The sequence below is a fragment of the Coturnix japonica genome, chromosome 19 (assembly GCF_054131305.1).
Source record: "Coturnix japonica strain WE chromosome 19, WE-NBRP24, whole genome shotgun sequence".
NCBI classification, from domain to species: domain Eukaryota; kingdom Metazoa; phylum Chordata; class Aves; order Galliformes; family Phasianidae; genus Coturnix; species Coturnix japonica.
In genome coordinates, this window is record NC_140681.1 from 5,592,659 (window position 1) to 5,605,935 (window position 13,277).

Consider the following 13,277-nt stretch of genomic DNA (forward strand, 5'->3'; position numbering starts at 1 on the left):
GGCAACAAAAATAGAGGGATTTATTTAAATTGAACTGCATTTGAAAGTCTATTTTAATCTAGTTCCAGTGCTCCATTCATCACGTTGCTGTCTGGGCATCATTTTCAGGGCTGCTGACCCCTGAGCACGTAGATGTGTATGTGGAGTTGGGAGTGCATTTCCACAGCAGCTATGCAGGCATTCATGTGAAAACCTTCCCTTAGGGGAAGGCAGTGAAGGGGACCGTGGAGCCTCACCGGGGGTGTTTGGTGTAATGCACGTGGTGTATGGTGGGGCTGTGCCTGGCTGCCAAGTCCTGTCCCCTCGGTCCTAGTTCTGATTTTTGGAGGGTCGAGCAGGGGACTCAAAGGCAGAAATCTGGTTTCTATTTCAGGCTGTGCCACTGTGACGTGTTTTTAAGAGGGATGGTGGATTATGTGTTTCCCACAACCAAAGGGAAATGTGCTCCAAAGGGAATATGAAAAGGAAGCCAAGGGAAAGAGGAAAGGGGTGATGTGATCCGATACCAGATGACCTCTCTTGTACAGGCATATCTCCCCTTCTCTTGGGTACCCTGAGAAACGTACCACTATCCACAGAACGGATATTCTCCAAGTATGCTCCCCCACACCCTTTTTCCCCTTCCTTTAGCCCTTGATGTGTTTAGAAATTCCCACTTGTTTGCCTCTCTGGTTTCCATAACCTCACTGACACCGGAGCGATGAGGGAAGCCTAGCGTTAGGAGTGAGCAGTGGAAGTTCAGCTCAGTCCAGCTGTGGGCAGCTCTGTGCTCACTCTTCTCTGTTTTAGTTTTTCCACTACCACGTCCATTTCTGCAGAAGCAGCTGACACCTTAGTCACAAGATCGGAGTCACAGATCTACCAAAGCTCATAATACCTACTTGTATGTTTGTGTGTGCATTTTCTTTTTCAGGGTAAGTACATATTTTAACGATGGAATAACAGCTTGTCCAAGAATCAACAGTCCACAGGGAACCAACTAGACGAGCAGCCAGGACTTGTGCTGCTTCCTTGAGGTTTGAGGGATGAGTTTCTTGCCTGTCCTCTTACATAAAAGCACAGAAAATTGTCAGAACAAACACATTTTTAAATATATGACACCATCAGTCAGAGCTTAAGAGAAGCTCATTGGCTGGAAAAGAGATCAAGGCAACCGGGAGTTTGGATGACCTGACTGTGAGGCGTTTAGACTCAAAGGCTCTTTTTCATTCACTGGAGCTAGTATTTTTTTATTATTATTTTTTACTTTGGGTAGTCAGCCAGGAAAGAAAGCAAATCTCCTTCCCCTTCTTGCAGGCTCTGAATCTGGAATCAAAATTCTATTGTGTTATTTAATCCTTCTTTATTTATTTATTTTTGCTCAGGACAGATTGCTACTGGGTTTGAATCCTTGCCTCAGAGCCTGCACAAAAAAAAGGAGCAAACTAAGGGGTGGCTCACTGCTCACCAAATCACAAGCCTGTTCTTCATTTAGGTTGAGTCTTATCACCTGGAGTCGATGGAGACACACCCTGGGTGTGAAGTTGGTTTTAACCAGCCCTACCCAAGGAGGGAGCTCTAGGAGGAAGAACTACACTGAGCAGAACAGGATGCTCTGCTATGCTTTCATTACCCTTGGGTGAGCTGTGTTATATTGATGTGGGAGGAGGGGTCCTGGTGGTTGCCCTTTCACATGAGGTGCCACCAGGTCCCTCCCAGGTTTAATTCTTGCTCTCTCAGCCCTGCCATGTAGGGCTGGGGGAGAGGTAAGGTGGGACTTCTTGTTTAGTTCTCTTTCCTCCCTCTGTATCCTCAGAGCCGCAGGGCACTGCCTGTGCTATAAACACAAATGAGTTGTCTACAGAATTTCATTAAATTTGCAGGCGGTGATCATTAATCCAGAGCGAGGAGAGGAGATGGAAAGAGGCTGATGTCCAGCTGGGATTGGCGAGACTAGTTCTTGGATTGTTTTCCCCACTGTGTGGTTGTCCTTATCTGCATCTGGAAACTGGAGTGTGTTGTATGTGTCTGTAAGAGCAAGCGGATGTGTGAAGTGTTCTGGCAAAGTCAGAAATCTCATTTTCCCTTCAATATAATACGGCCTGATTAGATTGTTATTGACATGCTGAGAACCTGCTAGGGTTGTTAAGTCTCTGTGGAAAGGCATCTGCCTCTTCCTTCCCTCCCTTCTGCCTGGAAGAAGCGCAGGGCTGGAAATGGGAAGGACCTTCCAGACTGCAGATTCCAGCTGTGAAATACATCTATTGGGAAAGCACAGCGCACCTGCCAGCTGACCGACAGCCTGAAAATGGGAGTGGAACTGTAAGCCAATTAACAGCAGAAAGGAACAATTAGTGATCTTCTAACAAGAAAGAAATAAAAGAAAGAGGAAAAAAATAATGAAGCAACAACCCACAGAAAGAACCTCAAAGCAAAACTGCTGAAGTTTGCTGGATGTTTTTCATCCCATAGATCACAGCTGGTGTGATTTACCGGCAGTGTTTGGGTGACCAGCTGGGAATAGTGAGGGCTGGATTCTTCCTTGTCTGTCTTGATTCCAACCTGTCAGAAATGTGTGGGTTCAGATGATCTTTTGTCACGTTAAAATGAATGGATGCACGCCGTCCATAGAAGACTGTGCAATATTACACAGGTACATCCAGGGCACTTGCTCCCGGTGCAGTACCTGCAGGTTTGTGGTGAGGATCTTTTATAGATGGCAAGGAGTTAATCAAGTAAACAAAGATCCTTCTAAAACTTTTGTTTTTAAAATAATTCAATCTGATAATGATTGCACTGACCCATCCTTGCTGCTCTTCTGATTAGAGATGGGTTGTAGAGGTTGAGTTACCACAACACTCTGTTACTGGCACTGTTAACTACTGTCCCTCATTACGGTAAATTAAAGGCAGCAGGGAGGGGAATCTTTTCAAGGTGTTCCTCAGCATGCATGTAATTATTTAAATTGACTTAAAAGGATGATTGTATTTTAATTCCTCAGAATGCCCTTGTCCTGAAAACGTAATTTCTTGTCCTTTAGTTTTAGAGGTTTTTTTTTTTCTTTTTCTTTCTATAAATGCACGCTTTGAGGAGAATTAATTTACTACTCAAAGATTTCTTTGAAAGTTACATTCAGCACCATTAGTGTTATACAGAGAACCTTCACAAAGAGCTGTTTGTCTGTGCAGGTATTGCTGTGGCCCTGTATTGCTCTGTGCACCAGGTGGCATTTGGTACTATGGAGCTTCCCTTCCATGACTGCAGGTCCCAGGAATTGCAGAGAGGAACAAAGCGAGAATCTCTTTTGCTTTCAGAAGAGCCTTGAGGGAGAGCACTGGGGTCAGTTCAGTCTCCTGCTTTCGGGTATCATCAGCGATATGGTTAAACCAGAACGTTCCCAGATTACCTCTGAGATTGTGGTGTAGACAACAGAAGGTGCCAAATACTTCCTAGCACTCTTGAAAGGAAGTGTTGTCTAAAAAAAAAAAAAATAAAAGAAAAGGCTACCACTGTGAGTCTGGAATCACATTTGTGAGCTGCTGAGGGAAGAAAGTGTGATACGAGATCATCTTGTTTCTTTTTTAAAGTCTGTCCTGACTTCATTTTGTGTCGAGTGCAGGTTTTCTCCTAAGCATAAGGCAAATGCCATGATACGTGTGCTTCATGCTGACGTATATCAGCTCTGCCATATGTTTCATGGGAAACAGCACATTAAGTTACTCCTCCTTGTAACTTGCTTTAAAATCGAGTACAAACTGCGTATCAGTCACCATAAATAAACAGAGAAACCTCTGAGATTGGAACCATCTGTGAACTTAAGGGTGAAAAAAATCCCATTGAATCCTACATCTGCCCGTGCCCCTTTGCTTTCACATGTTTTTATTTAGGGTTATTGCTGCCCAGAAATGTAGCCTGGTGCCGTGCTGGGTATCAACTTATTCAGTCTGTTGGCTGTTAGATCTGGGTTTCAAACATCCCTGTAGCGTTTTGCTGATTCCCTCAATGTTAATCTGTGATTACACTGGAATGGTCAAAGATGCAGTGGTCCCAGCGTGAGGACGAGGAAAGTAATGGGAGAGATGGCTACTATGCACCTCAGTGTACAGGCCACTGTTATAAAATGCTAATGTACCTATTGGTAAGGCTGATGCAGCAGTCTGAAGTATAGCAACTTGGTATGTATGTGCTCACAGCTATGCCTGGAACTTCTCCGAGATCTCGCTGTTAGGATTTCAGAGCCATTCGTTTCATGAGCAGCACTCATCTGGCCCTGTTGCACCTGCTTACAGCTCATGGCTCTATATCTGCTTGAGGGCCTCAGGCAATGGCTTGCTCAGATCTGGATTTGCCATCCAGCATATGTCTATCTTCACCTGGCCTAACCCATATGTGTGCACCTGCAGTGTGATAAGTGCCTGCCCTGACATAAAATCAAAGACAGGATCATTGTCTGTTGCATTCTGGAACTTAGAAGGGAGAGACATGGAATGATAGAGGTAGATACGGAAATGACTCTTTAGCAGTAGGGATGTGGTATCTTGCATTGCTGTTTTCCAGTCTGTCCGGTTTGTGTAAGGAAGCAGAAGGCCTGTTGCTGTGAGGGGCTGATGACTTGGTATGCTTCATCAGCCACTTAGTCTCTTAAAGTATGAAATATTGCAAATGCTTTGTCTGCAGAAGTCATGAGATGACTGGTTGGCCGGGCTGTTCTGAAGGTTTTGGATGGAGCCAAGGCAAAGGTGGTCTGAGATCTTCATTGCAAGCCTTTAGGTTCAGAACCACCTATGATCGATGTTGACGTTTAATGTGTGGGGGAGATAGGTTTGAGAGGGATTCCTTAATTCTCTTTAGACAGTGCTGTTCAGCTGCTGGCACTGAGTCTGTGTGGTTGTGACTCAGTCTCCCTGTATCAGCTGTGCTGCTTGTAGCTTAGCTGGAGGAGAAATGCAGGGAGAGCCTCTGACGTTGTTCTGTTACAAAGAATGCACTCAAAATGATATAAAATGTTGGTTCTTCCTGCTGTTCAACATCAAAATGACACAAGGTAAAAACATGACTCTGTAGATGATATGCTCTGTTGATGATGGGAGAAGCAGAATCGTACCTCTGCTTTGGGTTCGACTGGACATGGAACCAAATGTGAAGTTGTCTGAGTGGCTTTTGTTTTAGTTCACTTAAGATAATGGAAAATAGTGAGAAAGAGAAGTAATAAAATCTCTGCAGGACAGTTTGCTGTTACAGAATCAAGCAAGAAAATTCAGAAAGTCTTAGTAGTGGTAGATGCTTGGTCAGTACCTAGAAAATAAGACATTAGAGCATCTTACCCTTGTGACCTTCTGCCTCAGAAATGTCTGTGTTCTTGACTGCTTTTCTTCCTAGTAAAAGAAATGATGTGGACATATGATTTGAGCCCTGGGACTTAAAGAATGTAAGCATGTACATGAAATTAGATGTGTTTATGTTTTGCTGAGTAAGGGTGTCCTAGTCAGGTATTTAAATTTTAAATGCATTGAGACCTTCGCTCATAAAGTAAGCAAATTTCAACCTAGACAGCAGTGGAAGGTATAAATATTAAGCTCAAAACCATCTGTTACCAGAGTTACTCTTCGCACTACTTTGATGGGCAGAGCATCTTTGAAACCCTTTTGCAGTAGCTAAGAGCTTATACATTAGCTTTCATGAGAGACATTACAGACGTCTGTGAATATTATATAAACACAAGCCTGTTCGAAACAGTTTATAAACCTAAATATTTTATAAGAAAATACTGAACACTTAACTGGCCTTGTATTTTTTATGCAGCAATAAAAACACCATTTCTATCAAAAGATGCTGGAAAACCTGACTATATAATGTGACGCTTTGTTATAAGCAGGAAGAAAAGTTCACTGGCATAGAATTAATAAGATGTGTAATCTGCACAGTAATTTCTACGCCACACGTGGAAACAGCGAACTTCGTCTGTATTTGCTTTTGCATAAAGATGCATGTAATTTGTGAGGCCCTTCTCTGATGTATCTTTGTGTCTGTGGCTAAAGAGATTAGCAACACTTGAGGCTGTTACAGTGCTTGCAGTGGTGTCCAAGTGAAAGGGAAATGAAAGCACCATGTGTGCATGCAATTTGAGAGATACATGGCGTTTCTTGCCTTTGCCAAATGTCTTTCCTGCAAGGAAGCAGCGAATTTTATACCTAAAACTGTTCTCCCAGAACGTGTGCAGCAATTGAGACACAGTGTGGGCTCTGAGAAAGCTACAATGAGTTGCTTTAATCCAGAAGTCCCAGGTGGACTCTAGGAGGAGCATCTCCTCCAAAGACCGAAGTACAAAAAAGGCTTTTGGCTGTATTCCCGAAGGCACTTCATTCAGATTTTCACACAATATTGACACTTAGAGGTAGCACATCAAAGGATGTGCAGGCTGTAATGCAACAAACCTCAAAGGCTCATCTCCATAGTGGGGTTAACTGGAAAATCACCCATCCTGAGTGCTTGGGTTCAGATGATGCTGGGCAGGGAGCAGACTCAGCTCCAGGAAGGAGAGATTTTTTTGCCTTCTATCATGGAGGGCTCTCGGCATAACATATTTAAGGGCCTTCTGTGTTCTGCAGCTTGCCAGGACTTGGTAGTGGGGTTTTACATGAGAAAGAGTTGGTGCTATCTGAAAAGGAGCTGCACTCCTGCAGCACAAGGAGAAATTCCTTAATCTGTGAATGAGAGAGATTTAGGGTGTAGTCCTTGTTCTAGATGTTTGTCTTAGCATCTCAACTGAGAATGCAACAGCTCTGTCACCTCTAAGCAGAGCAATGGGGGCACTGACAAGCAGGTAGGCTTCTGGAGGAATTTAAGCCTGGGTGCACTAAGTGGCCATGTTTCTTTCAGAGACATCGGGCTTAGACAGCAGAGAAATGGAAGCGTTGAAAAATTACAGCTTGAAGGGCTGGTAAGGAGGAGGAAGCTTTTCAACTAAGCTTTCTTGAAGCCCTACAGTATTGTAGGGTCATAGTTTAAGTTTTTTTATGTCTCTGATGCTTGTTCTACTGATCTGACTGATTGGTTTCATTATTTTTACTACTTTTATTGCCAAAATATATTTATAAGGCTTGACCTTTAATGCTAGCAGTCAAATGGCTTTCAGTGGAAATTCAACTTCTAGTTGTGCAGACATTTAAAAAGTTGTTTCCTTTTTATACTAGAAGGATTGTAGCAGTGTCCCAAGATGCATCCAGCAAACCCTATGAGCCAAATTAGGAGAACACAGTGGTAGAAATGCTTGGCCCTCTACTCCACCTTTATTCACTGGCTGTATAAGGCCATCCCTAAATGACCAGCCTGCATGAGGTGTGAAGGAATTCTCTTGTGTCCCAGCCGGAGACCACAATGTTAACAGCAAAGATCCAGAGTTACCGGAAATCTGTACCTTTTAATTCTTCCAGGAATCGTGGAACTGGCTCTGTTTAATGGAAGATCATGTGTGTGGAAGGGGAAATTCCTTTCAGATCTGCACAGACATCAGGTCAAAAGTTTATACTGGCCAAAAATGTTAGTGTAGCTTAGATGAGTCTGAACAATGGTGGCCAAGAAAATGCATATACTGGAATAAATGATAAGGTTGTTGTGGCCACATCTCATACAAATATATGCCAGTACTGATTCCTTGGTGGCCTGCAGTTATTACCACTTTATGCTCACATAAACAATGCAGAAAAGAAGTTTAGCATTTGTGCCATCTACAGAGCAGCAAACTCCAATGCCAGCCTGAACAGAGCAACTATTCTCAGGTCTGTTCTCTTTCCCATAGATTGATCTGGAGTGTGGCTACCTTAAAGCACAACGCTGTCAGAAAATCTATCAACAGGTTTGTCCCTATAGCCTAAAGTGTTTTGCAAGCAGTTCATTTCTATAATTGTATTTCTTTGTTTCTGTTTTGAATAATTCAGGAAGCTATCCATTCTCCTTATCCAGTATATCAGGCCACTTGCAAGTCATGAGGCTGCCAAAAGGTGAGGAGAGCTCTTTTTTTTCTGGGCTCTACCCTCCCCACAATTTTTGTTTAAGTTTTATTTTTAACAAGGTTTATTATTTGATGAGTTGGAAGCTGAGACACCAAAACAGTAAATGACTTGGCCAAGGTCATGCAGGAAATCTGGGATGGAGAAGCAAACATATGATTGCTTCTGATTTCCGAGCCAGCACTCAAACCACTGGACATCCTTCTTAATTTCCAGTCTCTTCTGGCATTGCTGCCAGTGTTCTGAGCCAATTTCTCAACCACATTGTACCTCTTTTTCCCTGCTTTTATAAACAAAGCCAACCTTGCAAGGTAACACACCAAAGCAATCTATAAGTACATAGTAATTTCCTTAGCCAGTTTCACGTCAGTTTCAGTTCACAACTTGTCCACCAACCAATTTATTCCTTGCTTGAAGCATTGTACTGAATCATTCCCATTCAAAACTATCTGTTAGCACTCTGCGGATCCTCAGACTGAACATCTTTGATCCACCCATTTCAAGATTAGATGGGTGACAGAACCTTAACTTTAGATCCAAAAACATCCATGTTTTGGAGGTATATTCAGTGCCTGTGCCTGGATTTGGCTCTAAACACGGTTACTTTGATCTGGCTTCAGATCTAAATCTTGTGTCCTGTCCCATCTCTGTTTTTGGCACCAAATCTTGTGTTCCTATCTCTGTGAGAGCTCTTAGCTTTGATTAGTACCTCGGTGTGCGTGGTGTGGGAAAGGACACCCACTGATGCCCTCAGCCTTCATGCAGATAGAAATAGCTTGCACAGGCACTGGGTTTCTTTAATGGCTGTTTGTTACATACCTGAAAGCCTACAGGATTTAGCATTTGGACAGAAGTCTTTAAGAAACACCAGCCTTGTGTGTTCTCACGTTGTGTGCTCTCCCTGTTGCCTGTGTTCTATGCAGGATGTGCAGCTCCTTCCCACTTCCTCGAAATCAAATCACCACCGCTCCTCCCCGTTTCTTCCCCATCCCCACATGATGAGAACATTGCATGGTTTTCCCCTTTGGATGGGAAAGCCAGGGCAAACGTGGTCCTGTGGTCTTTTGCACTAACAGCACTTCAGCAGCAATTCACTCTTTCCAGGGAATTATTCTAGATTTATTCACCACAAAGCATCCAACCATAACAACTCAGTAATTTTAAGGCCTAAGGAAAAAATGTAACAAGATGTTCAAAATTTTTGGTTTGGGATAATTGGGAGTTGTTTATATCCCTGTGCTGCTGATTATGTTGTCGTATACCACCATTAATAGTGTCCTCAGGAACAGGATTATCTTTGCTTGGAAACAAAGCCGCTGCCTTAACCACTTAAGTGCTGGCTAGCGGAGCTGATAAATGGGAGGAAGAAGAAATTGCTGTTACTGAATTTAAAGGCTGTGCATAAAATGTGGTGACAGGGATGGAATATATGGATAGATGAGTAGATAAAATGTATACTCATTGTAGGTTTTAGGAGAAAGATATTGGGACATGGCTATTGTACCATGGCATAAGACTATGCCCCAGAACAGCAGAATACAGCTCTTGCTCTCTCTGAGTTTGAAAACAACTTTCAGTACATGCAGATTGTACCAGCCCCTTGAAGTTGTGTCTTGCTTGTGTTTTATACTGTCTTGTTGCTTGTGCGTGAATATAGAATTTGCAGAGCTGGCCCAATGCTTTTACCCTTTATAGGGAAGAACAGCCAGGGCTATCCATGAAGTCCTTCAGATGCTTACTTGGATGGAAATGTATCATGTACAGGGCTTGACAGTGCTGTTCCTCTGCAGGGTCCATGTAGCAGCTGGGACGGGCATCTCCTGCTTCTCCACTGGAAAGGGCTGAGCTGAATGCTTTTCCCCTTACTTTGACAATTTAGAAGAAGTTGAAACCAATAGAAATTACATTAGTGCTCTTGTTTTGTACCAACATCCAACACCTCTGAGGTTTTTAGCAGTGATTTTTGTCTGATTTCATGGCAGCTGGGATGTGGAAGGCAGCACGCTGGATGCACTTTGTCAAGAGAAACATTGTCTGCATCCACAATTTTCATAACATCTAATTTAATGTGCATCTTGAATTTTTTTGGAAAAAAAATAATCCTCAGTAACTGTAGAGAAGAAAAGGAGTTATTTCTTTAGCTTGAACCTGCGTGAATTAGTGGCGAAGTGTTGATGTCTAAGCATGCAGTTTCTGAACCATAAAAGCTGTTTATTTCGCCCTATAAAAGAACATTTGAACTTATATGGCTATTCAAGTTTAAAAGCTATCATAGAAATGGGTGGGGAGAAAAGAAGAGGTTTAAATCAGTAATCCAAGCTTGTAATACAATCTTCATCTGGAGCATAGCTTGCATAGAAATCCCCTTCAATGTGGGTTTTCTATGCTTGTAGCAGTCCCAACATACAGGAAATGTACAGTATGTATTTCCAACATTTTCCATAATTGTAGTAAAGCTTATAAAGCAACCCATTCCTTGTGCACTCCCGGTGATCTGCAATACTCCTAAGTATGCATTTAAAGAAGGAAGAAAAAAGAATATAACAAGAGCTGGCACATATAAGCATCTGCAGCAGCTCCCCCAAAGCTGGGGGGGAGGATTTTATTAATGTGCTCTGACTGCAGGAATAGCAACAGCTTTGAAACCTGCATGGCAAACTTACCCGCTTGTGTGGGTATTATTGTTTGTTTGTTTTTAGATACCTGAAGTTGATGTGGTTTTGTTTGTTACTTTTCCCCTTACAGATTCAAAGCACTGGAATTGATGTCAAGCTGAGGAAGAACCTCCTTGGGTGGGTAGAACAAAGTCACAGTGCCCATGGGAAGGCAGTGCCGCATGATGAAGAGTTGTGCCAGGGCTGGAGAAAGCCTGAGTCCTGCTGCATCCCGAAGGAAGCAGAGATGATCGGTTTGTGTGACTTCAAGCATAAGGTCAGTGTTCGTCCTTCATCCTTGGATGGAGCACAGGGAGAGAAGGCTTCTTGCACACGTGCTGTTTCCCCTGCCCATACATGCAGTTGGCCGTATGTGGGCAGCAGCCTTGCTACAGCAGTCACCTTCAGTGAAAGGCAAGGGAGGTTTTGATTCCCTTTCTGCAAAATTGATAGAAATTTGTCAGTGCTTTGAGAGGCTGCGCTTCACTTCAGCCCTCGCTATCCCTGAACTCGCAGTACCTTGCTAAAAATAGTTCAAAGCGTAACCATGAGTTCCCTGAACTGTGATCCTACCAGTTCTGCATTATTCGACTCACCATTCCTTTGAAAATATTCATCCTTTCCCTCGTAAAACTTAAATCAGCTTGTTCCCTGCTCCAAGAGTTGACATCATAATGATGTTACATCCTATGTAATGGTGTGAGACCTGGAAAAGCATTCAGGGCAAAACCACTTGGTGAATCGAATTTGCAGTGCCTCAGCCCTTACTTTGAGCCTAACCTCCCTCCCTGCCCCACTTATGCATTTAGAGCCCATGCAGTCCCTTGGAAATAGCCCCTGTAATACAGCAGTGTGCTGCTGAGGAGCTATCAAAGCTCTTCTTAGCATCCCTGTTTTTCTTTCTGTGACCTCATTTCTTTTCAAATGTTTGTGAGAGCAAAAGTAACTGTTTTACCAAATTAAGCTGGTTTTCTTGCCAGGAACGGTGGCACAGATCTCACTGACAGATTTGGAAAAGATTATTCTTTCGATATATTTTGAATGAATTTTTAAGGATGTCTGCCATAGACTGTTTCCAAGCTCAGTCTGCACTGAACTGTTCAGTATTACACAGTGACAGGGGCAGATTAGCACCTTCCATTTGCCTATGAAAATTAACACATCCTAAGACGACATTTCCTGAGCTACAGATCTCCTATTTAGTAATGAATGTAGTTCTGTTGAATTAAGAATCTTGGCCTGAATAAGGTGGATGAGGTTTTGTTTTGTTTTTTATTGATTCCAGAGGCCTTAAAATCTTACCCTTTTTCCTTAGGTGTGTTTAGAGTTACCTTTTCTCTCATTTGTCTTTTATGTGATGATTTTTCATTTCTGATGGAATGGTCTCTTCACAGCCTGCTCTGAACCCCACTGTCTCATCTCTTTGCTCCAGGGCTTCCTCAGGGCCATGAAAGGCTGTTTTTTTTCTCTCCTCCTTTCATGCATAACGTGGCCTCTGGGTTTGTTTGTTCTTCTGTCTTCCTCTGAAGCATCAGGAATTGGCCTCAGCTGGAAATGGGCTGTTGGATGGGGTACACAGATGCTTCTGGTGGTAGTGAGAAACTTCTCGGGCTCCTGGCTGGGGTGTATCGCTGCCGGTCACATAGGCAGGGATCATTGCAATTTGCTTGTTGTTTTGCTTCTGTCTAGTGAAGGATGAAGCTCCAGTCTGTGGTATTCATGGTATTTGGTCTTCTTTGCTAAAAGTCTGAAGCTTATTGAAAGGCATTGAGGTTCATGGATGCTTCATGGCGAGGCAGGTGCTGGAGTTGACCTTAGCTCTGTGATTGCTGGTGACTCTAGTTGCATGTTGTGGTGGTGTTAGCTGTGGTGCTGTACAGGGCTGGTATAGCTGGTGCATGAAATGAGTCTTTTGATTGTTGGTGCTCATTGAAGCTGCTGTGCAGCAGAGGAGCGTGAGGAGCAGTGTTCTATCTCCCAGTTTTGGTTGGTGCGCGTACATCAGGTTAACAGAAGGGAGCATAAGAATGCAAGTCAGTGTGTCTATTTGTTGCAGTTTTTTGTCTGAGAATATTAAGGCCAGGTTCTCATTTATGCTAAGCCCACTTGCAATATTCTGGCAACATAAAGATGCCTTAACAAGAATGTAAATTAAAGCCTCCTTATACTTTTAATAGCGTTTGTAGTTTCACTTGGCTGCAGTACAGGAATGACACATGTCTATACAAACTACATTTGCCATCCATTTAAGATGGCTGCTGATACTCTTCATGCCCCCTAACGAGCTCAACCACCAGACTGGTACAGTCCCAGCTTCCAACCTCCTTAATATGAGCCCTTTACATGAAACATCTAGACTAGAATTTAAGAAAAAAGTCATTATTTCACCTTTTTTTCCACTGTATATGACCTTATATATGCCCACATAAGCATATACTGAGTGCCCAGTTCCAAAATGCCCAGCCAGACTCTTCTTAACCTATATGTTGCTTGAATTGGAGAGGAAGGTCTTCTGCCTCAGTATGTCTTGTACAATGCAGGGCACTCTTCTATTTTCCTCATTAAGAAAATCTCTCGGAAGAAAGCCTGTGTTATGAGCTCCTGGAGCAAGATCTTATATTAAACCATCACAGCT

General features: G+C 43.0%; 1 long non-coding RNA gene across 1 annotated transcript in view; it reads left to right on the plus strand.

Moving 5' to 3' along the window:
* Positions 1 to 13,277, plus strand: part of LOC107322899 (uncharacterized) — a 211,435-nt gene that overhangs the window by 145,083 nt on the left and 53,075 nt on the right. The window contains exon 4 of the long non-coding RNA XR_014935940.1: positions 10,734 to 10,919. This is a non-coding gene — a long non-coding RNA (uncharacterized LOC107322899). The remainder of the gene's footprint in view (positions 1 to 10,733; positions 10,920 to 13,277) is intronic.